Source organism: Nipponia nippon, unplaced genomic scaffold (assembly GCF_047370975.1).
Source record: "Nipponia nippon isolate SJK-2023a ecotype South Korea unplaced genomic scaffold, ASM4737097v1 scaffold_6, whole genome shotgun sequence".
In the NCBI taxonomy this organism is placed as follows: domain Eukaryota; kingdom Metazoa; phylum Chordata; class Aves; order Pelecaniformes; family Threskiornithidae; genus Nipponia; species Nipponia nippon.
The window spans coordinates 82,704,137-82,729,491 of NW_028262380.1; the positions used below are offsets into that span (position 1 = coordinate 82,704,137).

Here is a 25,355-nt window from a genome sequence, read left to right on the forward strand (position 1 = left end):
CCCCGCACCGCGCTCCCCGCCCCTCCCCGCGCCCGCTCCGTCGCGGCACCCTCCCGGCGGCGACCCCTTCCGTGCGTGCCTCAGTCACCGCCCCGGCGCCGGAAGCGCCGCCGACGTCATCACCCGCCGCGGCGGCGCCCTGCCGCCTCTCCCCTCCGCTCTCCTCACCTCACCTCTCCTCTCCTCTCCTCACTGCCGCCTCCGCTCCGCCCCCGCCGTCGGGGAGGCGGCCCCGGCCCCAGCCCCCGGCGGGGATGGCCGCCCCCTCCGTCCCCTCCCCGCGGGGCTGCCGCCGAGCGAGGGGAAAGACCGGGGAAGGGGGGGCGCCGGCGGGCCCCGCCGCCCCCGGCGGAGAGAGAAGGTGGTTTGGCGGGGCAGCGAGTCGGAGCGGAGCGGCGGGCAGGCCGCTGCGGCGGCCGTTGCCTGACGTTGAGTTACTTCGTCAAACTAAGTGCCGAGAGAGCGGTAAGACCTCGGGCCTCGTCAGGCAGCGCTTGCTGTGGAGCAGTTGGCCTCGTTCGGCCATGCCGTGTGCGTGGGAGTGGGCGCAGCGCGCGGGAAACCGCCTCGTGAAATGGCGAGCGCACGACTGAGGCCTTAGCTCGACGCCACCGTGAAACCACAGCATACGTCTTTCCAACGGCAAGCCGTGTTCTTTCATACAGCGCGGGCTCGCTGTGCGTGCAAAGGCAACCTCCCGAGCCCTGTTTTAACAGAAAGCTGGCGGAGTTTCACGAAAAAAGTAGGGTACACCAAGATGCCTGTGTCACTTTGACCACACGCTTTAATTACAGCCTTTAACTGTGTCACGATGTCCTGTTTCCTCCCTCAGGCCCCCCGCCACAGACTTTCATCCCTAACATGGGACGTTAATACTCAACTGGTTTTTTGTCTGGAAAAACACCGTCCCCTCCATCGATGCAGGTCAGGCCCTGCAGTAACAGAACCCTTGTGGCAGTTAAACATAGACAGTCGATGCTTGCTCGTTAAAGGAATAGGCTTTTATTTCCTTCTTTTTTTTTTAGACCTGATGGAAATTGGCAAGGAAAATGTTTTTAACCACAGAAACGCATGATCATATAGATTGGCGATGGCTCTAATGCGCTGGTACACCACAGGTGTTTTGGAATTGCTGTTTCAAGCCACTAGTGTCTATTCCCCTTATATTTTAAAGAAATGCAAAGAGCTCGTCCTTACTTGATTACTCTTATGTGTGGTCTTCTGTCTCATTTGGGTAGTGTTGGAAAGCACCAGTCGTGTCTGCAGCACCTCTGAAATGAAACACTGCTTTTAAAAAAAAAAACCTCAAAGAACTAACGCTCGTCACGAAAGCGAGTCTGGGCAGTTTCCCCCCAAATCTTCCTCTTCCTTACATCCCACCGAAACCTACCTCTTGTTCCATGCCTCTGTACGATCTTAATAAAAGGACTGCGTTCGTGGGAACAGCACCACTACTAAGTTACAACATTGTTTCAAATTCTCCTGGCTATAACTGTAGTTCTTAACCTGTAATCTTCAGGTACGAGGTCTAAACGGAACGATACATTTATAAATACCTCTGTAGATGACGGTTTGATGTGATCCGGGAGGAATAAACTGAATGTTCCAGCTGCCTACCTACTACTTGCTGGGATGACTCCACAAAAATCTGAAAAACAAAACAGCGCAAGATGCGTGACTGAGGCAGATCGGTGAGAACAATGCTTTTGTCCTCTTGTGGCAAATGCATTGATTTTGACCGGTTTATATCGAGATACAGGCACAAATGAAGCATTTCTTATTTGTTGTAATCGCAACAAGCGGAAACCAGAATTGTAAGTGAGTATAGGCAACCTCAGCCTTACCAGCTGAGACTCATGGTGTGCGTGTGAAAAGGATGTCACTTTTTCGAGCGATTAGCCTGGAAAAGTGACCTAGTCTTCATAGTTTGATCCGAGAGGTGACTGACTTCTTTAAACAAAACGTGTCTTAGATTTCTTTGGCTGTACACGGAGCCCGGCAGAGGCACAGATTGTCCAAATGCACCAAATTCACCGGCCTGGATTGAGGAAGGGCAGTTGCAGGAGTGGATTTTACCCTTTGAGCCGCTAGCAAGGAGTTGCCCTCTCTGTCCCTTTCCGGTGCGGCGTAAGGTTGGGAAATGGCATCGAAGGGTCAGTCTGCCACTGGGCTGATCTAGGCCCAGCGGGGTTGCGGTAATGTTCAGTTTGACTGGGTTACAAATCTGCATTTTAATAGTGAGCTTCAGCGTTTGCACATTACTTCACGTATCCATTTAAGTTGTTAGGCTCAGAAAGGGTCTTTGGAGCCATCCGGTCCAGTTCGTTGCTGATGAAAGCAACCGGGTTATTTTATCGCTCTGCATTGTATTCTCAAGCCCCGAATCGGATGGAGTAGTTAGAAAACACCGCTTCTGTTGGCACAGGCAGCGTGCCCTATCTGAGACTATTTGTTCAGTTTCTTTTATGATGGTGAACTCTGTTCTGATCAAAGCGTTGCTCCTTCTAATCTTGCAACGTGGAGCAAGTCCTTTTCCTCCATTTTTATAACATACGGTTTATAGCTGCTCTCCCTACCACCCTTACTAGTTCGAGCCTTTTGCGAGTACAACAGCAATAAAAGCACTTGTGGTCTTTAGAGAAGCTTAGCGTTAGATTCACTGGGCTTATAAGCTTGGGTTTTGTCATGGGCGAAAGCTGCTGACAAAAGTCAGCTATCAATCTGGTGATGGTTTGAACGAGAGAACGCCTCGGGAAGGCGTGAAACTCCAGCTTGCATAACGGTGCTTTATATTTTGGAAACCCGAAATAAAACTTTCTTATAGATACCATGATAATCATCAAGACGTAAGGAGTAAATAATTAAGATAATTTTTTTTTGTACCCTAGTTTCCGTATGGGTGGCTGACCCAAAGCTGCGTTTCCTGTTCTTAGGGCTCTTAGGTAATGGGTTACATAGGAATGGGAAGTCGGTATAGGCCCCGATCAGTGAGGTAATACCTAACAAATACATTTCCTTTTGCGAGTCTGGGAGGTTCGTTAACTGTGGACATTCGGTTGTGTTGCTAGCATAAAGCTGCAGGAAATCTTGAGAAAAATAATAATCCTTCATTATCCCTTTGATCTGTGACTTCTACTTCAGTATGTATTCAGTTCCCTTCCGGTTATTGATTGCTCCACTGAACACCCAATATGCGAACCTGAGGTTTGAATCCAGTGAATGCCTTCAGGAACTGTCTCATGTGTCCCAGATTCTTTAAAAAGGTCTGTGGGACAACTCGCATGTTTAAACCTATGCTGTGGAGCAAGCATCTGCATGGATCTGCTTTCAGTTTCATTTATAACCGCTGGAAGCAGTATCATCATCAAAGTCAGGAAGCAGGGATATTCAGTTTTGTTTGCAAGTGTAACTAATACAGGAACTGTAAAAAGTTATTGCTGGTTTGAGTTCCAGTAGCCCCTCCAACACGCACACACGCACGGAACATGCGTATTTTCGCGCCCCCTAAGTCTGGCCTTTGCCTCCACCTGCCCTTCTGCCCTGATTTTATATGTGCACCCTCTCCCTCCAGGTTCGTACACGTGTCAGCTAATTCAGCCCAGCTGTGCTCTGTGCCATGCCACCCAGCGGTCCTAGACACGCTCTGTTCACGCTCGGCTCTTACTTCGTAGGTATTTTTCAGCCTAGGAGCTCCGGAACGATGATCAGAACTTCCGAGATTATCAATTGAGCGTTGGAGAGAAAAAAGGGTGAAAGAAGGTGTCTCATTCCTGATGTGCAAAGATTAAATAGCGTAGCTTTTAGCTTCCGTAACTTTTATTGCAAATGCACTGAAATGGCGCTACTGAGTGGCTGAAATAATCTTCTTTGTGCAAAGGGGTGAATGTATTTTCTCTCCCTATTTGTTTTTGTGAAGACTTCTTGAATTTTTAACCCTAACTCAGGACTGCTACAACTACCACGAGGCAACCTTTTCCCCTTGTCTCACTCTAGCAGCTTCAGTATTGATTTTTCTCTTTTTGTGAATACAGCTGCTTCAGTTGAGTTCCTGTAAGTGCTAAAGAGCGAGTGACTCTTAGAAAGGGTGAACGCTGTCAGCCTAAAACCGCACGCCCCGTGTTTTTGTCTCTTCATGTCAAGACCGAATATGTCTAGTTTTAATATTTGTCACAGTAGGAGGAACATAGGAGGAGCACAGAAGCTATACATATCCATCTAATCCAACTGAAATTAATCCAAAAAACCAAATCACGCCCTTCTCACTCATTGTAGAATGAGTGAATTCGTCGGTTATCTTTGATGCATATGGGTTTGCGGTTGTTGCAGCTTCTGTATGTGCTGCCATGCTTTTATTCGTATCGTTCTGGGAATTGTGAACCCCAAATGACTGTATTCCTGCAACACACGTACCAAGAGGAGTGGCTCACTGAACCTCCTTGATGCATAGCATCGTCTCAAAAAAAAAAAACAAACGGAAGACCCATCTGAAATGGAGACAAGATAAACCAACATCATACCATCGTTAATTATTTTAAACAGAAATAATAAAATTGAAGTTGTTCGGCAATTATGCGGTTACTGCTGACCAAGTCAGAGGGAGAAAGAAGGAAAAGAACACAAATGTCTACATTCAGAGAAGTACTGTTTTCTGTGACGTATATTTAAAGGTTTGTCTAAAACACTCAGTTTTAGTAACTGTAAATTACACGTGGAAAAGAACGATTAAAAATTGTTTTTATGCAGCCACGGCATTTACTTTAAATTACATTTTTTTTTTAATATCTGTATTTCTCCCTTACAGCAAGTTTCCCGTGAGCATCTCAGTTGGTGTGGCCTTGTGACCGAAGAAAGTAAAGAAAACCCAGACGGATTCAGAATCTAACGAGAGCGGTGCTAGCCTGGAAGAACTGCTTGGAGCTACGGCAGCCCTGTTCATCAAGGGACAGCACCTCTATACGTGCAGAAGGTAAAGCATTTCCATTAATACTAACACTTGAATACACCCAGTACGAAGGCCTGTTTGGGATTGATTTCTGCCCACATTTGGCATGGTAAGCCAGGTGATTTTGCCATTTGCTACACTTACCTATCTATCATCAGTGCCCGTTTGAAATACATATATATCCAGCTTGAGTGACCTGAAAATTATTTGTATTCCGTCTCAGATGCTGATATTGCATGGTTTGGTAGTTGCCCTTAAACCTTAATGCAAGACCGTGCCAGCTTTGACCACTTCCTCACGGGGAGGACTGGGAAAGTAAAAACGAGCCCAGAAAGCAAAACCTTTTAAAGATTGATTCGCTGAAGAAATATGCCAGTGCTCTGTTAAAAAAAGAAGAAGCGCAGTTGTTCTACATTTAAGTCCCTGCTAACAAAGACTACCCTTCTCCTTGTTCCTTCCAGTGTTAAAAATGCAATAGTGGCACAAGAGTCAATAGTATATATAATACACCGCTGCTGTTTTGGGGCTGGAAATTCAGAGTTCTAGTTAGAGATACGAGATTTGGAGACAGTCTTCCTGTCAGAGCACTGCAAGGAAAAAACCTACAATTTAAGATAGCGCTTGGGAAATCTGTGTACCGCGTCGGTGGTACAAGAGGATTGACTCTGACAGAAGACTGGGCTGAAACACTGATGGCCCCACACAGACATTAGGCAGGCATCCTGACGAGGCAAAGGGAAGCAATGCCTTTTATATTAAAATTAAGGTTTTGATGTAATTTTTGTACTTTGTATTTTTGGCGATGAGCTTTGCAAACTAGTCACTATTTTATACCCTTCTCTGTAGTCCCAGTTCTACCCAGCATATAACAGTATTTTGAACTTGAAATTCTAAAGGGATGATTACCAAACAATTGATCTAAAGCGTTAAGCTAGAGAGACGTTTATTCTGTAATATATTTAGCACTTTGGGACTCTGTATCTTCTTTAAGAAATGGCTTAAGCGCTTGGAATCCTAAAACTTCTTAGTACTCCGAGAGACTTGCATTTTCACATGCATAAATGACTTTTGAAAATAGGTTTCAGGTTCCTCATTTGCTTCACATGCTTTCACAAGGTTTACCCTGTGTGAGTAAAAATTTGAAAAATACCATTGCAAATTGAGGCACAGAGCATCTGGAAGAGATTCAGGATTTCTTTCTGATTCTGTTCAAGTGCTGTGGAAGATAAAAATAAGAGAAAACCAAGACAAATCATAAGATAAAGAGAAGTTTTTGTGTATTTGATGTATAACGGATCTGGAATCCAAAACCGTGAATGAGACCTCTCAAGCCAAAGCCACCTGTATTTGAATATCAAAGTTTACTTGTCAAAGTACTGTTTTGTGGTCTGGTTTTTGGGTTTTTTTTTTTATTACTGACGTTTAAGGTATCATCAACTGTGGACTACACAAGAAGCAGCTAGGAGGTTAAACATTTCCTACACTTTATGTTTTGCTTGAGTCCTGCCGGTCCGTAATGATAATTTCTATAGTAACCGCTTTTTAAGTAAACAATTGATTAGTTCTGAAATTAGTCCTTGAAATTGCTTCTCTTTGTGCAGCTCAGGAGATCTCATGCAAGCAGCCTTCTGCTGGCATGCAGAACAACAAGGTTCAAGCTGTTGCTTTTCTATCTTCATATAAAGTGTGCCTAGAAAATATTTATACTACCAGGCTAGTTTACCTCTGAACAAGAAAGGGGGTGAGAATCTCTGGGTGAAACTTCGTAAGATCTTGGTTTCGGTGAGGGCAATGGAAGAAATTTCTTCGATATCTCAAAAAGGTATGTCAAGTGGAAGAAAAAAAGGTTTCGCAGAGTTCAAATGATAACTAGCAAAATTGTTTAAAAGCCCTCAAGCGTCTAAAATGATCTAACTCCCCCCAGGATCCTGTGGAGCCTCTGTTTTTCAAAACAGAACCTGCCCTACCTTGTTTTTCATCTGCTATTCTCCTTACTGGCTCATGTTATTTGCCATTTTGTCTTCGCTTCGATGTGTTTCCTTTCAACAGCTATATATAGCCGATTCCTGATCTCCTGTCTTAGGGGGAGGTTGGGATACGGTTTTTACAAAAAAGAGGAAAGATCAATCTCTGCGTTATTTCAGTTTGACACAGTAGATGGAGCCAGAAGCTGGCGATCCATCTTCATCTAAAACTAGTCAGAATTGAGGGCCATGAATGACACATTCTTACTCTTCCCAACGGTCTGGAAATGAAATTTTACTAAAGCATTTGATTCTTAAATATATATGTCCCTAAAAATAATTTTTTTTCCATTCAACAGGAAATATAAAGTGATTTTTTTTTTTTTCGTTTATTTCCAGCAGGCTAAACAGGGATTTTTTTTCTTGTGTGACATTTACAATGCCATTGATAGTACTACAAGCTAATTAGAAAGTTAGGTGTTGCCTGGAATAGCTTTGTGGTCCTGAATTAGCGTCCTTTTCAACAAGCATTCCGTGTACATGGGAGGAAAAATGCTGATGGGGTGAATTTTCATGTTGTCACCTGTCATTCTCTTATTTTCTCATTCATGAACATGAATTCAGTTACGTTGCTAAGTGAGGAAGTACCACTAGACGGTACTTGAGAAGAGGGGTGCAGTAAGTCACAATACACGTTTACCTCTACATGTCCGGTGAGCAAGCTTATGGGTGTGTTGAAAGGTAAATCTGGATCATTTACTCTCATCCATGAATTTCGATGCACGGGCTCAGCCTAAAACATCTGCTTTGTTTTCCGAGGCGTGTGATTTCGGTTATACACAAGGTAATACTTTTCAATACTTAACGCTGTATTCCAGAAGTCAGTCTGAACACAAACTCACAAGCTTACCTTCAGACATCGCTACAGTCTCTCCATGTTGGGCAAAGCTCTTGAACGCCGCTTGACTTCAGCGAGGTTTAAAACATCTGCTTCAGCCTACTTGCGTTCAGCAAAGCGCTTTACACGTAACCTCTGTGTACCCTAATTCCCAATCTTGCGCACCTCTTTGTTAGCTAGTGGCTGTTACTAGCCAGAAAAGCTGTTCATAACGTTTGGAATGCTAGGCTTTGTCAGTGTTACCTAGTATCTTAAAGAACTCTTCACATTCTATGCTTCAAATATCTTTCCTTAGTTCAAAAAGACCCCTGTAAGGACAATGAAAACATTTTTCGATAGAAGTACTTCCAGCAGTCTTACACAAATACTTTGCAATAAGAGCACCAAATAAAGCGCACATCCTTATTAGTCAGCAAGTCCAGGTTTCTCTTTGTTGTTAATCAAAACCCCAGTGAGAGCTGATCTTTCTGTTCTACGCTTCATTATGGCAATTTTCTAAGACTGTCACTGGAACGTTAGATGTGTTTTTTTCTTTTAGAATATTCTAAATAAGGTACATTACTTACCCGCCTGTGTGCACTGTCAGTCCCGAGCAGATACACCTGAGTTTTGTTAAACAGATTACGTTAGAGACACTAGCTTACTTCATGACTATTCTACTCTGAATTTTAATCTGTCATGGAACCATTTTCCTATGTTCTGCTCATTTCTTGTCAGCATCTGTATGCGTTAGTCAGAGAACTTGCAACTGCAACGCATTGCAGACAGATCCGCGTACTGTTAGCTTTTGGCTTTTATTTTATTTTTGGATTCCAACAAATACGCATCCACTTTTAGCAGGCAGCTATTGCAAAAATAAGACTTCTTTAGCGTGAGATACTCATGCTAATCCACGCAATGGTTTTACATTACATGTGTTGCGATTTGATTCGACCGTTGACAAGCTAGGGAAGGCTGTTCCGAACTGTTCGTGCTGCCATTCAGCCTCCGACAACGACAGAGGCAAAGGTCCACGTCAGCCTCCCGGAGGCCTCCTTCCTCCTCAACTGCGCTCGGTAAAAGCGTTCTCAAAGCGTGGTCGGGAGCTTGCACCCAGGTGCTTAGCTGGCCCAGAACAGGTTTGATTGCAACGATCAGATCCTTCCAAAGACCTCATTTGGGGAAATGCGTCTTCTTAGGATACGGTTTTCATCCAGAATGTGAAAAAGCTGTGTGATGGTACCTGACTCAACCGTGGTGTTGGGGAGCTGAAATTCGGAACGGGTACGTTATAAAAAAATCGGTTAGTGTGGTAGTGGTAGCCTTTTTTATACGATGTCTCCTATAAAGCATTTGAGTTTAGGGGCATTCAATATGACACTTAGCTACTAATAATTCTAATCGTTAGGTGACAACTTTGCTGATGAAACCGCTGTGACATCTGTGCGTTCAGAGACCTCTGAGCTTGAGAAAGCAGTCTGAGCCAAGATTGCAGCTCTTTAAAACGTTTTTGAAAAGGAACAAGAAAATCTCACCTCCTGGCTGGAACAAAGACCATTTAAGAAATCAACAGACAAGAAGTTCATAGCTGAATCCTTCACTTCTTGCCCCTCCTATAACTGTATAAGCTATTTTTGTAGTTCAAATGGAATTCATTTGCCTTTTCTAACCAACACATGATCATTGCCTACAGTGTTTTAATACAGTTCAATTTCAGACAGCTTAGCTCTAAAGGAAACTGCGGCGATTTAGAGCTAAGGAAAAAATCAGGGGCTTCCCTGTACTGTGGTTTCTGCTCGGTGTTTGACAAATATCTTGTGCTGTGTGTATTCCCCAGTGCCAAACGAGAGGAAGCTAAACGTTTTTGCTACCAGAGCGAATGCAGGAGCTGTATGGATGTGAACACTAGTTTCCCTACACGTTGTTCTGCTTCTCTCATTTAAGATATCCCTTAGTGACCACATTTTTAACAGACGCTGTGATGACAGGGACATTAACTACCTGTATATTTGTGTGTTGTGCGTGTCGTGCGTATTCACAGAAACGGACAGGTAAGAGCCGTGTGGTTTGTGAACCGCCGGCTCTGCAGACCTGTATAAAACCATACAGGCCAAGTCAGTGGTTCCCAGCAGCAGTGTAGCTCAGATAGAGTAACAATATTTACATTTCCTTAAGTCTTTTCCCTAAGAAAAAAATGGATAAAGTCATGACATATTGAAGTGGTATTTTATACTCAAGAACGGACAACATTTCTTCAAGGAGCCTTTTTCCGTCGGGCTACTGCTAGGTATTGGTAGCGCTCCCTGCCCGGCCACAGAGCAGGACGCCCGAGGCCCTGCTGGCCCGCTTAGAAAAGGGATATTGCACAGAGGCACCATCTTTATATATTTCATTGACGTGTCATGCCCCTAGTATCATCGTCTGATGCTTGCTGAATATAACTGTTTGAAGTAGCAAACGTTTCTGCAAATTTCTAAAATGAAGAAAATACAAAAAGGCTCAGCCTCCTGAGAACACTGCCATTCTTGGGCACCTCAGGATTTCTCTGTTGGTACCATACAGATCCTTTCTGATAGCCGGTCCTGACTGCAAATATTTGTGCTATAGACGGATAAATCTTACCAAAGTTAAGAGAGGAAGCAGACGCAAAGAGATCGAGTGAAGCAGAAACGGTCGCACAGAACATTAACGGCAAAGCCAAGCATGGGACCTATCCATTGCAAGCGCTTTTTCTCTCTGGGTTTGTTCCTATGTTTCTGCCTTTGACCGTTTGCTGCCGTTTGTGGCTTGCGGGGTTATTTCAGCAGTATCGGGCTGATCATTTCTAGCCGCCTGTAACGTGCAATTATAGATTCAATGGTTTTTACTTACAGCAGCCTGAATAAAAGAGGGCAGAAAGTACAATTAATGGAAAGCAAACTCTTACCCTGGTGTAACAGTATGGCCTGACTGCTGCAGCACTTGTCCAGCTAGCACGAGGAATTGATACCTAGATGGTTTTAGATGTTGCTGAGGCGTTCTTATGTTTTAGCGTCTTTCACCGGTGCAACAAAGTACGGAGAAACACCTCGCAAGCTTTTCATCCTGGAATAGTTAGTCACTAAAAGGAAATAGTTTTGTAGCAACGATGTCTCTGATAAACTGAAAGAATAGCCCTGTCTTTGCCCACAGGAACATGACGTTTCTCTCAACCTTGAGGTCCCCGGCTTCTCTGTGCAGAAGAGTTTTGCTAACAGCAGGTGGCATACTTATCGCGCCTGGGGACTTTGAAAAGGCTTGTTGCATGTTAATCGAGGCTATTCTTATCGAATGCTGGTACCCGTTTCCTTCAGGACACATAGCAGCTTTCTCTGCCAGAGCTCTCTTTTAGGAAAGGATTAGGCTTGAACATCGGTTTTAGAGTAATCTCAGTATAACCTGAGATAGACCTGCCTTTTGCAGTCCGTACCTGTGCCCCCTGCGTTTACGCCAGCGCTCCTCCCAGCCTGTGCTTTCCCCACAGCTCGCTGCAACGGCCTTTTCGTCTATAACCGCTGCTCCATCGGCACTAGTCTTCACCTGCACTTTTGAGGGGCTTGCTTGGCCTCACGTGCAGGAGGTAATTAAATCCATATTAATGCTTTGCTGTGTGACGTGGACATTTCCTGCTCTTCTGCTAACCAGGCTAAAAATGTTTGTGTAATTTGGTGTGAAATAACTTCCTCAAAATATTGCAGAGAGTGTCTAAAGTCCGCATGGAAAGATGCAAGATACGGTATCTCCTGGCAGGTTTGTAAATTAAACCCCTGCCTTCCAAAACCAAGGCCCAACAAAAAGCCTTTTGCATGAAGAACAGCATCCCGCTTGTAATTGTATCCACTTGTGTAAAATAAAGTGTTTCTGCGCCATTCGTGGTAACCAGTGTCTCTGCTGGAGCTGAACCTTGCATACGTTGTTGACTTCAACCGAGCTATACATTGTGCACACGTTTAGGCGTACTTGTAATTCTTATCTTTGAAGATCCACTGGTATAAAGGCTTGCTTGCACAGCCCTCATGGCAGGCTAAGGATTTTAATTTTGACCTGACGTGAATGAATCTGTGATTTTGAATGTCACTTTACTCACAAAAAAGTTTGATTATTGCTTGATTATTCAGCAGTTTCTCGTCGTCTTTTCTTAGCTATCCAGTTCTCTGGTCGCAGCTGGGGTAAATAAGCAGTGCGCTTTTCAGAAGCGCGCAGTTTTATCTACCTCTGTTTCCAGTGAAGTCAAGCGAGTTTCAGCACTGATTTTGACATGACCACAAGTAGGCCAATGCTGAATATATTTCAAAATCCTTTCACTGAGGACCTGATAACTTTACTGAGTTGTCAGATAGCTACTTAGGCAATATCGGCGCCCAACAGACAGGACATCTGCCCTTACCCAACTTACAGTGCAGTTATATAGTAAAAGAAGAAAAGGAGTACTTGATTTTCCTTTCAGAAGTGGAAGCAGATAGATTGCCTACTTGATAATGAGGAATGAAATAAAATAATCTTCTTTTTCTTTGGGGGGGGGGGGGGGGCGGGGACCCACCCTACACAGAAATTCCTTGGGAAGCCTAGTCTAAATTTCACCTTCTCTACACAATAATTTTTACTTCCAATGTTACATCATTCTGTATTGAATTTTATGACCAGCTTGATCATGAAGTTTTCTTTTTGTGGGTGGCAAGATAAAATGACCTAAGTCCATGTTAGTGGAGTTTTTGTTTGTTGCCACACGGTACAACAACCGTGTGTTTTCTCAAAAGAACAGAAAATTCACTGCGAAGTTTCATGAATAAATGCCATGAGGACTGATAAAAACACATGTTATCAGTAAAACAGTGAAGGTTACTAGCCAAAGGCTTCCGCATTTCTTGTTCTAAAACCATGACAACTCCAAATCTTTTATAGGGTCTGGGTCTGTAGGTCTCAAAAGTGAAAAAGTCATTCTTGAACTTCCATAGAGATGGTACCTTAATTTTAGAGGCCGGCCTGGTGACAAACTGGTATCTTTTTGTTCTCTTGATTTTATACTTCGTTCAAATTCAAATGGTCATCTTTTTAATGGAAGGCCTGTTTAGAGGATATCTTCTTATTTACATCCAACTATTGCATGAAATCAGGCGCCTACCAAGAGAGTTCAGTTTTGCAGGTATAATTCACGTTGCATTAGTCTCTATGCATTCCGTTTCATGGGATAGTCGGTGCGAGACAAAACGGAGCCTGCAGGATCAGAAATTTTGTTCTGTTTTGCATCAGTGGGAATGGCATCGAACATTCTGGACTTACACTGCCGGTAACGATGGATCCCGCGCTTCCCGTATGCAGGATTTTAACTGAACCCACGCTTCCTCATGCACATCCAGTTTTGCTTATGTTGTGTTCCTTTTCGTACAAATTTTCTGACAGAAATGAAGTACACAAGGAACACGAGGCTTGGTCTTTTTAAGATATATTGAACTTTGTACATTTTTCAGTGTAAGACCTCCAGGCATCGTATTAATCATCTTCTGGGTGAATATTTTGATCCTTTCAAGGGTTTACAGTTAAGATTGTTCCTTATGCTTGGCAGGATAAATTCAACACTCGGATTCGCATTTGCAGCTTGGAAGACGTGGAGTGGGAGTGGGCTTACGTGTCTCAGAGTGTCGCTGGGACTATACAATCTGATCCGCACACTGCTAGAACTCTGAAGAGGAAAATAATAACCACTCTAAAAGGCTAAGTCTGTCACAAATAGCCACTCTTGGTCCCTGAGACGAGACACCAAGATCAGGCATAGTAGCTGGACTCTGTCATTCCTGGTCTGAAAAACGGGCATTTGTCCGTGTAGGTCATAGTTGAGTGCTGGTTCTAGGGTAGTAGCGGTGCAGTTTGTTAATGTGTTTTGAATTTTTATTGGACAAAGGTCAGGGTTAGCAGATTAAAAAATGTTTGTCGTTTGGAAGGTTTGAACATTTTTAACATTCATTCTTTCTTGAACTGCTTTGGTTGTAGATCACAAAACTCCATCGCCGGGGACAACAAATGCATTCAAAAGGGTAATTTCCCCTGGATTCGGTGCTACCATAGCTCAGACTCCTGTTGGGAGTTTTATTGTTGTCTTAAGCAGGAGCGGAGATGTGCTGGTGATATTTCCGATCAAGCAACCATTATGACATAAAGCAGTCCTGGTCTACCTATTTATTGCACAGTTTTCACGTAAAAGGTCAATTAGTTGAATCCAGAATGTTTCCCTGGGAACATCAGAGTTCTGATAAACCTGGATGAAATCCAAAGTTCTGTTTCCTATAGAACCATATTGGCTTTAACAAACCTGCAGGGAGGCTTGCAGGTTATTTAACTTGGGGGCAGCCAGTCAAATGAGCCAAAACCATCAGTGTTCTGGGATGCTCAAGCATCCATCCCCAAACTCTTACGGTACCGACAGCAATGAGGCTACAGTGCCCGACTGCGCAGCGGGACCCTGGAGACCTCGAGACTTGCGTTCGTGTCAGGCTCTCAACTTTTTCAGGCTTCCTGTCCTTCCAGCAGGAGCTGAGTCCTAGGTCTTGGCTCAGCACTAGGCTCTCCGCTCTGCCAAGGGGAACTGTGAGAAATTCGGTTCGACACATAATTTGCACAGCTTCCAACTTCCCTTCCCAGGGAGCCAAGAATCTGGCAGCCTTAGGCAACCCTGGCACGCAAAAGACTTATTAAGACACAGGAGGCAGATATACCATATAAATGCGGTAATATGACAAGCTATTTATGAACAGGGATGGGGGGGATCCCTACCCCCCGTTACCACAAGGGGCACAGGGTAGGATTCCTCTCTTTCTAAATCAAGTACCTGCTTTTGGTTAGATGGCACGCGTCCTTCGCTGCACGGCTGTATTAACTAGATCTGTGCTGACTTTCAAGGAGAATAGCTCAGGTGCCTGCGTTGTAGACACCTGAAGCTTAGGAAGGCGAATCCCCCCCTGTTTCCAGCACTCGTAGACACGGAGAAAAGTCAGGAACCTACGTTCACTTAAAAGCGCAGGAGCCAGATAAGGGCAATTCTAAATTCATTCTTAACGTTTAATTGCATGCGTTATTTTTGAGACCTGTAGATAGATTATGAATATGCTCGACTGGCAATATTGAACCGCTGTTGGTATCAGAATAAAAGGCATTTGAACAGAAAGCAAATGTCAAGGACTGTCAGCGTGGGGTTGGAGGGCAGCATAGAGGAATGGCCTAGCGAGTACAGCCACTGGCTAATTGATCCAAAAGACAACACTAAAAGCTTTATGTGCAAAGAGTTTGTTAATATTTCTTTTCGTGACTTGACAAGCATTCATGGGTTAGCATTCAAATTAAAAAAAAAACAAAAAAACAACACGGCTATTCAGACTTTGCAAAGCCTCAGAGCTATCTGGTGCCTCTTCTTAATTCCTTTGAGGTGACTGTCTGGACCAATGTTTTTATTATTTATTTAAGAGAACCACACGAACCATACAGATCTCTGCTAGGCTTAATCACATTTTTTGGTCTCGGATGAAATTTTTCTGATTCTTGGAATGTGCTGAGGAACCTCTCTCTTAAAATCAGGTCTTCCTGAAGGCTCTGAAATTAGGTACCCCAAATCACTTGTCTCCTTTGAAAATCAGAGTTTGCAAGCACTACTCTAAAGAAAAACCAGACAAACAAAACAAGCAACATTTCCTCAGTTTCATACTATATTTAGTGACTTCCTTAACATTGGGAACCCCGGGTTTCCAGTATTACATGCTATATTGTAACAAAGACAGGTAAAGGAGAACATAGGAAGGAAAACGGCAACCAGAAGACAGAGAGCATTTTATCGCTGCTGCTGCGAATCGAATTCTCTTCTAAGAGATCCTTACGTGCTGGTAATACCATCGGGAGTTTGAGTCATGTTTAAGGTAGCGCTGGACCTGGAACTACAAGCCAGAGGTCACCTAATAAATGCGGTCTGTTTGAATGCTGCTCGAACAGCTTTTAGCTGTTAAAAACAATTGATTTTTTCAGACAGAAAAGTACATACGCTTAGGTTTGACTAATTGAACTTTGCTTCCGAGGCTAAGACAAAAATGTTGAAATGTTTCACTGTGGTTTTGGATTTCACCTGCGGGGACAGAAAGCTTCACATTTAATTCATGGAGCCTCAGAATTCATTATAGCAGAATAATACGCAGAAGTGGATTATCTTTTTATGTCAGTGAGTAAATGACAGTGCCAATTTTCAAAGCTTCTTAACCTGCCCGCTTCCAAAGAATGGAACAGGCTCAGCCCCGGCTGGAGCAGGCCTGCTTGGCGGGCTGGAGAGCTCTGGCCCCCGTTTCTTCCTGGTCATCCTTACCCCTCTGCTCTCAGAGTTTCAGAGTTCCCTGCTGTGGTGTCAGGAGGCGAGTCCTACCTCTATCCAGACCCTGGCTTTGAGGAAACTGAAAACCTGGGTTCTGAGAGGAGTGCTGAAGGAGCAACCTTTTTCAATACAACCGTGACAGAACTTTGTTCAGTATATACGGGACTGAAAGGATCCTTCCCTACACGTTCCTCTCTCTCTCTCGCTCAATAAACCTTCCTCCGGCGACGAGGACCTACAAACGGCTCTGTACACATCTATTCTCCTGCGAAGGTGCCAGTTCAGGCCCTGGCTCTTAGCTAAAGAAATTCCAAAGGCAGTAGGGAATATTTGAGGCAGAAAATGCTACTCCTGCTCCAGGGCTTCATTTAAAATAACTACCTTTCAATTTTTCAAAGTTGTGAGGGTTCGACCTTCAGGAATTGCGTACTCAGAAATGGAGGAAAGAACGAGAACAGGATCACTCTCTTCTTCTCCTTAACGCTTCAACATTTACAACTTGTCTTAAGTAGATAAACTAGTATCTTGCCAAGAAACAAACCAACCTGAAAAAATCCAGAGGCCATAACAGAAAAACCAGCATAAAATCAGAGAACAATTAGAGCAGTAACACAGATTCTGTTTCTATGGAGATGGACATGAAAGAGAAAATATTTATCAGCTCTGCAGTTTTTAGGCCAGAATGGGAAAACGGTAAGTTTACGATGAAGCTAAATGAATAATGGGACCAAGTAAGAGCGTCAGCACTGCTGAGGGGCAAAGGCTGCCAGTGATGCAGTAACGTCTAGGTGTGGCAGCTGCAGAATGGGGGAGTCTCTGTAAAAGCTCAGATATTTTCCACAAGTCCTACAGCCCCACTCGACATAAAGCCATTTTTTCAACTCTTGGAGCGTTTCAAGTTGAGAGCGCAACCAAGAGCTCCCAGAATCATCAGTTCTTTTTCAACATGCTTTTCTTCTGATTTTAGCAAATACGCCTGCTTACGCTTACAAAAAAGTTTGCAGCCATGTTTTTTATAAATTGGAGGTCCCAGATAGACGTCTTAAAGGAATTAAAAACAAAAACAACCTCCAAACATTTCCTGCCATTCCTCAGAAGTTTTCAGTATCTCTTTCATGGCTAAACCTGAAGTACGTCAAACCTAGGAAAGAAATATTAACCATCTCTTGCCAAACAAAAGCGTTCAGCTTTGGCTCTTGACTGAACTGCGTTCCCTGAACGGTTCTTCTATACTGCCAAAGACCATCAAGCTACAGCTGACTGCAGTTGCGCTTTTCCAGGCACAGTGCCACCAACAATTTCTTTGAGGTTGAATGCCATTTATTTAGCTATCGGAAACAAAACAGCCACGACGGAGACAGACTGGTGAAAAGGATGAACCGCAGAGACTCTTCGTGAGAATTCTCCGAGAACGTACAGCAGATCTGTTAGGATCGTTAGAAATACGTGAAGTAGCTCATGGCTAAAGGTAAGCATAAACAGAACAGATTCAACAACAGTTTATCAAACATGAAAACACATGACAAACATATAAAAATTGGTGGCAAATGAAGCACCGAAATAAAAATAGAGTTTGAACAAAATCAGTGCTCCGTGTGCTATTGAAAAGACGCACTAATGAAATGTATATGGTTCCACACATATCAGCTATGCCAGCTGCTTTTGAATGGCACCTTAAAGAAGAATGCAAGCAGCCGCTGAGAATGAGAGCTTCTAGGGAGATATGACATCAGCGGGATACGAAACAGCAAAAAAGAGGTGCATCATAAACCTCAGAAGAACACAGGCTGCAAAGCTCAGACAGCAGCATGGAAACTGGAAGCTGAGTGCCAGAACGTTTCTAGGGCACAAGTGAACGTACTGGATTCCAAAGGCCTCCAGGGAATTATGTAAGAGGGAGAAAAAAGATCGCCGCCGACACAAACATCAATCGCACCACCGCGACAATTTGAATTCCAGAGAGCATATCAAAGAAATGTAAAAAAAAATACTGAAGCAAAAGGTTCTTTCTGATAACGACTTCACAAACTCAGTAACGCTGCACCTAGGATAATTCTTTCCTACATCTATTTTGTAATTTGGTGTGCGCTTCATTCATACCAAAACATCAGTCTGATGTTTTCTGAGGGACCTTATAACTAGAAATGAATGAAATGATCAAGCCAGTACCTCATCTGCTTTGCGGATCACATACTCGTCTTGACAGAAAAAAAAAGGCACGGGGACATGGAAAAAAGAGACTAATTCTGAGAACTCACAGAACTTGCCAGCTGATAGCCCTCACGAAACATCGAAGGCTGTATATTTGGATAGATTCGAGCAGTTTAATGCATTATACAGGAGTCACTATGAAATGCCTACGACCAGTAAGGCGTTGCCTCACGAGGCAAAGCAGAACCCTTCTCGTACTTGCTGCCAAAGGACGATATTGGCAACTGTGACCTGATAAGGAAAACAGCTACATCAATGCATCGTGGAATTCATGAGACAAACTGGTAGGGACGGGAGAATGCCCTGGGGATCAAACGTGCAGGATTTAAAAAGCAGGACAGGCAACAAGACTCACGAACAGGACTCATACACTTCAGAGATTAATGTTGAAACGGAGAATATTTTGGGTGTAAAGACAGAATAACAAGAAGCGTAGCAAGATAGGAACTCTGTCTCTTCTCTGTGATCAATGTAAGTAGGGACGATGGAAGAACAAGGTGATTTCTGGCTCGTTGCTGCACCATTCATGATATACTTGCTAACTCACCCGCAGCTTGCTTTCAACAGGTAAGATCAGCAGAGAAGATATCCCGCATCTAAAAGATGCTATTACATCATATCAAAGCCTTTATTAAAAAATATTTAACATGGGTTTTTTCCATATCAGCCTAGTGTATATAAACCCCCAGGATGAATAGAAGATGGAAATGCAAGAGACGCTGTTCATCTCAACGATAAAGCAAAGAGCAGGGACTAACTTGCCCATTCGGAAACGCAGTGATGCTCTGCCGTGCGAATGAACGTGCGTCCGCCTGCAAAGCACGTTGCCGCCGAGACGGGGACTGGGACGTTGTTTCTGGAAACATGGCAACCAGGAGCTTTCACATTCGTCTTACCCACAGAAAAACGTACGCGCAACTGAAATATCTTGCATTCACCCGCACGTGTCATAAGCTCCACCGGCACAGTGGGGAAGGAGCGTCTGCAGAAACTACTGTAAATAATCAGAAGGCATCTTTACGAAGTACCCTGCGCAGTACCCGGCACACTGGTATATGATGTTCTTGGAACAGCAGAGCTAAAACTGAGATACTATGAGATGCACAGAGATGATTTCTCACACAGCAGTCCTAGATCACGAAGACAAAGCTATGGAAAATGCATTTTTCTTCCCAAAGGAAAGCATCATTTAGAGCAACTATAGAGGAGACGGAAGGCAGGAACTCAAAAGAGCAAGAATGAGCTCTGATCAGAGGGTCACAGTTGCTAACTAGCATCCTAAGGATACCTGGAAGATCCACATAGGAAAAAAAAAGGCATCGTATATAAGCAGCGTATGATTAAACACGTATTCTTGAGCAAAGTTGTTCTTGAAAATATACATTAGAGCCATTTTGACTCCCCATATGCAGATAACTGTAAGAGAGATGAAAGACCTGGCAAACAGCTATGTCGGACGTAGGAAAATCCAGGGCCAGAGAATGAAAAAGTGCAACATTCCCAGTAAGGCTCAGTATACATTAGGCATGCACATAAATGATCTCATTACCGTAAACCATTATCGAGGTTTTTGGAAGTGATACATATTGTCAGAGACTGCTGCAGGGGCTACTGTAAGCACGGCCACGTAGCGTTTCAGTGGATACCACACTGCAGTAATGGATTCGGAGCCATTCAGTGCAACTGGGCTGGAAACAGACCTTTACCTGCATCTTCGTGGTATCACAGCCAGTCAGAGAGTAAAGGTAAACTGCTGGGTAAGGTTCTCAATACTGTAGTGAAGAGCGCCGCTGCACAGAAATATACACCGATGCCCCAGGGAACAGGAAAAAGCTGACTCGGAAGCCTGACGCTGGCAGTCTTAATGCCACTACCATTGCCAGTGAAGCAAAGGACAAAATAGGAAGAACAGGGAAAGCGTGTATTGTCTGAAGCCTAACATAACCAAGAGGCAAACGGCTTAGCAGAAAAATGCAAGACGACGACCATGCACGAGTCGTTTTCAGACTGTGCACTTGAAAGTAAGTGTCTGACGAACAGATACCCGCTTCTTCAGGGAAGGCAGCGCGGAAGTCACTTGAATAAAGCTATAAATCCTCATAGTCCCGTAAATGAGAAACAGGAATATTGACAACGTAGAGCATAGTAAAATAGGCAGCCTACCGGGACCCGGTCAACAAGACGTAGAAAGACGACTGGCTTCTCCTCCACCTGCTTGCGAGGTCTTCCCAAGGCCTTTAGGCTAGCATGGTGTGAGAGAACCTTTTTTCCAACTCCTGCCACGGTAAATGCCTTGTTAACAGGTAATTCGGGGACTACCTAACCAAAAAGGAAGGAATAACTTCAAAAAGCAGAGTCGTTCATATATATATACATGTGCGTGTGTGTGTTTCTTGAGATGGACCTTGGAAGGTATAATATCAAATTACGCAATCAGGTTATCAAATTCAGGCTTAGCTTTGCAATCTGGAAAGCCTACATCCACCATACATAACAATACCTACACAAACGTTTTCATACACATATGAAAACCATATTTTTTTTGGTGTGCCTTTCAGTATAATTTTTAAAATGTCTGCTTTCCAGATGGACTTGGTGATAGAGAGAGAGCATAGAGGAGACAGTGAGGTCTGCATGTTACCCTGTCTGAGGTCTTTCTCCCTCACTTTGCAGTAAGCACCAAATACTGCATGTTCTGGCTGCTCTTGTCTGCGTTCTGGATTTTGGCGTGAAGTTCAGGTTTGCAAAACTATTGAGGTGTCGAGGATGCAGATTTGTGGTCTTGAATCTGTTCCAGCAGAGGACTACAGGAATACGACAGTAAATTACAAATGAAGCTTATCGGAATTAGGTGTTTGAATTATTTAGGTGCAGTGAGATTATGAACGGTCATTCTGGTTGATTTAAAAATGCTCCTGTTAATGAGAGAAAACTCCGTAAAACTGCAGATGAGTGGCTGGTCACCCAGGATGAACGGCTTAGCATCAGAACTGAGGATGTGCCCGAAGGTATGCCCTATCACAGGATGCCGTCAGCTACACCTTGGCAGGTCTCTGCCTGTTCTGCTGCGGCGATCAAACCCTTTCCATGTTGATGTTTGCTCATCAGATGGGCCTTCTTGCTCATTTTATATCTAAGAGTCCATCTCTGTTCAAATAAAAGGCATATATCTGTTTGAGAAGTTTGACTTGTTTTGCATGGGAGCCAAACATGAGTGATAAGAATAGCAAACATAATGCAGCAGAGCAGGAAAAGACTGGTACCTGACCACGTGTCCAGAACTACAGACATTTATTTAGAAATATTATTACAGTTACTTAAAAAATGAGCTACTGTGTAATGGGAAAAAACTAACAGCTAAGCCACATGTCTGTAGGCACAGGACTGGCAAGAGGAGATGGCGACACCTTTTTCATCGTTATCTCACCTCCACCTGCAGACAGGTGAGAAGAGAAGTAGCGTTCTTTTTGCTGCTTCCACCCGCTTTGGCGGAAGGCTGTTTTTCATTTTGAGGAAGAAAAACCGCTGCTAGTTGGCCGCCCTCCTTTGCGCTATCAATAGATTCGTAAAAAGCCAAAGCAAAACAAAGGACAAAACCGCCTCCAAAACAGAACTGCGGTTACTGGCAGCAGTTGCGATCCTGGCACGTGAACATCTCTAGGTTTGGTGTATGTCTCGTGGCCCATTCACACCAACAAAACTTTTGGTCTTTAAAACAAAGAAGAAAGAACAGTAAATAAATTTGAGGGCCACAAAATTAGAGGGTTACTAATGGTCTTCGTTTTTTGAGAGATCACTTGGAAAAGGACTTACTTTCCAAAAGTGCTCCGGCAGTTGTTCTTATGATGATATACCAAATCTGTTACTCGAAAGTCTCCTGCAATTTTAGTACATTTTGGTCCACATACGTGTAACTTGTAGAAGGAACATTAATCCCAGTGAAATAGGAATAGTTTTCCCTTCCATTTCCGAATGCTTTCCACTCTCCTGCAATCTCCTTCAAGCGCCAACCACCTGAACATAGAGGTGAATGGGTGGGGGTTTTCTGATAAAGGAGGGGTTACTGTAAAATTCACGGCTCAGAAATGCCTCAAGAGCTACAGCTCTCCCATGGCATCTCTCCAGCCTCGCTAATGATGTTGTATCCAGCACAGGAGAGCACGCAGCACAAAATGAAGGCTGGCCGTATGCGGACAAAAGGTGGTTAAATAGGTATCCCTGACAGTATTTCTGCAGCGGGAGTCTGAGAATAAAGTTATCCGCTTTGTATCTCCTCTTTCACTTTGCACAGCACGGTATGATGGAATATTTTTAAATGATGCGTCCTTTTTTTTCCAGGTCAATTACGCTTGGAGTTACCGTCCTTTGGTCCCCCACATCTGCAATAACACCAGTTACCGCCTGTGACTTTAGACATAGATGGGTGTGAAAATCCATTAGCCTTAACGTGCAGTCGATACCTTCCTTTCTGTAATAGCAGGACAACTTTGTTGAAAGTGTACTCAGCGCAGTATAGAAGAATTGAGTAACAGGAAGCTCAGTATAATATTTAATATTGTTAGACAAACATCACCATTGGAGTTCGGATCTCTCGTTCAGCAGTTATATGAAATGTTGGCATGAAGTACAGGACAGACAACAGAAGATATCTAGAAATAAACATGGACCCTGTATTACAAACTTACATATTAACTCTAGGGGACCAGTAGTGTTCTTGCTAACACTGCGCAATGCTGCAGGGGAAAATTCCAGCTAGCTTTCAAGATGCAACGTTACATATCGGGGCTTTTTCTTGTGCTAAATTTCAGCGTAACAGAAAATACTTTCCCCTCCCGGTCCTTAGCCATCGTTTTCTGACGACTGCTTTGATAAAGCCTGAGAGCATTTCAAGAGCCGTTCTAAGGGATGGTTTGCCACTACCACATTTTTTCACCACTTGCACTTGGGTAGTGTTCCGGTCTGGTTGCCTTTTACAGTCGCTTTACGGGTATCTACAAGACACCTAAACGTGTGTTTATATCTCACTGAATGCTCTGTTAAGATCTGAAAGGAGACACGGGTTCAAGACGCAAGTAAATTAAGCTGATGTGCATAGGAAAGTTATATTCCATTTTTACAGTGGGTCATTGGGTCAGAAGGTGCTTGTCAGATTGCCGAGTTAGCGCCTTGCATTCATTTTATCCGAGATCTTCGAAAAAGTATTATTAAGCCCCTGTATCCACCACGCCACCTCTCACCATTTATATCAATGCAAAACGCGTGCTCAAGTCTCCAGACTCAGAATGCTGACACATCCAAATGTCGGTGGTTTAAGGGACTGTGCAAAAAACGCTAGGTAGTCTTCAGCCATTCTGAAGGTTACGGGTTAATCAAAAATATCCCCGTTTTAGTGATGGATTCTTCTCTGACAAAGGGCTATGGTCAGTAAAACCAGCTAGAGAGGGAAGTGTTTAACCAGCTCTTTCCTGGGGTTCTCTTAAGCTGAAGCAGCACAGGTCTGAGAGGTCCAGATTGTTCACCATAATGCCCATCGTTCTCCAGCAGGTTGGGATTTTGCTACAACCACCCAAAAATAATCCCTATTTCTAACATTATGACAAAACCGGGGTGCTTTTCTGCAAATTAAACTTTCCCCCACCGTCCTTCGTGGAAGAGTTATCCAGATCACCTTTAATTCCTAAAATAGAGCCTTGTTCCTTTAAATCACTAACAAGAATGCTGTTTTTCACCTACAAAGATATCAGGAGCAGACTTGGGAAAATGCAAAACTTCTTTTGCAAAACCAGCAGCTAGTACCAATTTCATTGTATTAAACTATTCTGTAAACTCATCCAAGCTTTATGTGGTTATTCAGGGAGAACAGAACGGCCTTTCTGAAAGACAAGATGCATTGCCTTGACATTTTTCTAAATGAAAGTTGCCTGTAAATATTTTATGCTTAGACACATCATTTGATTCATTTAAGAGATGTTTAAAAACTCATGTTCAGAAACAGTCTTTTTTTTTTTTTTTTTTGTCAAATTTCCAGAAAACATGAATAATTGAATTTTCAACTACTCCCAGTAGGAATAGTACAGAGTTGTGGTAAAACTGCCCACTTGAGAAAAAAAACAGAGTAGAAAAGGGAACCGTAAGGACTAAGGAAGCGTTCGAAGCCCTCGCCCTAAGCTGTACCGGGGGGTGCTTGCTGCCCGAAGCAGGGAGGTGCGAGGCAGAGCACGACCTCCAGCAACGCACTGGGAATCGCTGTGGGGGTTGACATCCAGCCGCCAGAGAGAGAAATTCATTCCAAGTAAATCGTAGTATTTCCCACTGTGGAACTGCCTCACTTTGCACTCAGTAAGGATCCGACCTTATACTTGGGGGGGGTTTTTTGAAGCCTCTCACTGAGCGTTCTGGAGAAATAATTTCAGTTTTATTCCGTGTCCCGGGGCTCTGTGCAAACTTCACAGATCTTCCTGTCTCTGATCGCCCGAGTTACCGACTAATCAATAGAAACTTTTCAAAGAGGTGAGCAGCGCTTAATCAAGAGATTACTCTTGGGAGGATGTCAGCGCAAATGAGGAATTGCAAAAATTATGAAATGACAGCTCTTGCAAATGTTTACACAGGTGTTTGGCAGTTTTCTGGATCCTGGTGAATAGCAGTACCCGCAGAAATCCAGAATGGGACCTAACAAATCAGGTGCTCAAATCAGCCCTCGGGCAGTCTGAGCAGCCTTCCTCTTGGACGTTACCCTAAGTGCACGTCCCAAATTTTGGAGCGAGATACCGTCTTATACAGCGTGGAAGTGTCAGTTCCAGCTTACTGACACAGATCCGTTGTCTGCATGATGTCGTTCCACTCTGGAGCTACATATCTTCCGAGATTCAGATTCCTTGGTACCCATTCCACACTTACACCTGCTGTGTCTTTAAGAATTTGGAAGCCAATTGAAACTGCAGCCGCTATTTACCTGTATCTTTGTGCTCAGTGCTGTATTTTACCCATCTGTATTTT

At 43.7% G+C, this 25,355-nt stretch overlaps 1 long non-coding RNA gene across 1 annotated transcript; it reads left to right on the plus strand.

Moving 5' to 3' along the window:
- The first annotated feature begins 127 nt into the window (after window positions 1-127).
- Window positions 128-24,190, plus strand: LOC148051631 (uncharacterized). Its single transcript, XR_015700059.1, has 3 exons — window positions 128-465; window positions 4,802-4,966; window positions 22,695-24,190. It is a non-coding gene; the product is annotated as an uncharacterized LOC148051631 (long non-coding RNA).
- Window positions 24,191-25,355: the final 1,165 nt, after the last annotated feature.